The 386-nt window shown below is 78.5% G+C and overlaps 1 protein-coding gene across 2 annotated transcripts in view; it reads left to right on the top strand.

Moving 5' to 3' along the window:
- Positions 1 to 3: 3 nt before the first annotated feature.
- Asap1 (ArfGAP with SH3 domain, ankyrin repeat and PH domain 1) overlaps positions 4 to 386 on the top strand; it is a 297,167-nt gene continuing 296,784 nt past the window's right edge. Inside the window, exon 1 of one of the 2 annotated variants that reach the window (XM_013025186.1) lies at positions 4 to 75. The gene's annotated coding sequence lies outside the window, so the exon portion shown is untranslated. The remainder of the gene's footprint in view (positions 76 to 386) is intronic. The other variant, XM_013025185.1, reaches the window with a different exon arrangement.

The following is a 386-nucleotide window of genomic DNA, read 5'->3' as shown; positions in this document are numbered from 1 at the left end:
CCTTTCGCTTCCCGACCCCAGATCGCCGCCGCCGGGCCCGCGATGGAATAATGCCCAGCGGCCCGCCCGGTCCCGGTGAGTTGCGGGGCGACCCTAGCTGGGTTGGCGCCCCCCTGCCCGGCCCCCTCCACCGCCGTGCGGAGAGGTGGTGGACCGGGCACTGGGATGGGCGTCGTAGTCCGCCGGCTGCCGGAGGCGGGGGGGGGGCACGCTGGCGCGGGGGTCTCGGAGCGCGCGGGGCATGCGCCCGGGTTTGGAGAGGCCGCCTCGAGGGGGGTGGGGGGCGGCTCTGCAGCCCCCCCCATGCGATCCGCAGAGGCACCGGAGGCTTGCTCGGGCCCCGGCTCTGCGGAGGCTCCCAGGGGCGGGGGCGCCCGGGGTGGCGC

Source organism: Dipodomys ordii, unplaced genomic scaffold, assembly GCF_000151885.1.
Source record: "Dipodomys ordii isolate 6190 unplaced genomic scaffold, Dord_2.0 Scaffold82, whole genome shotgun sequence".
Classification (NCBI taxonomy): Eukaryota; Metazoa; Chordata; class Mammalia; order Rodentia; family Heteromyidae; genus Dipodomys; species Dipodomys ordii.
This window is presented reverse-complemented; position numbering and strand designations above follow the sequence as displayed.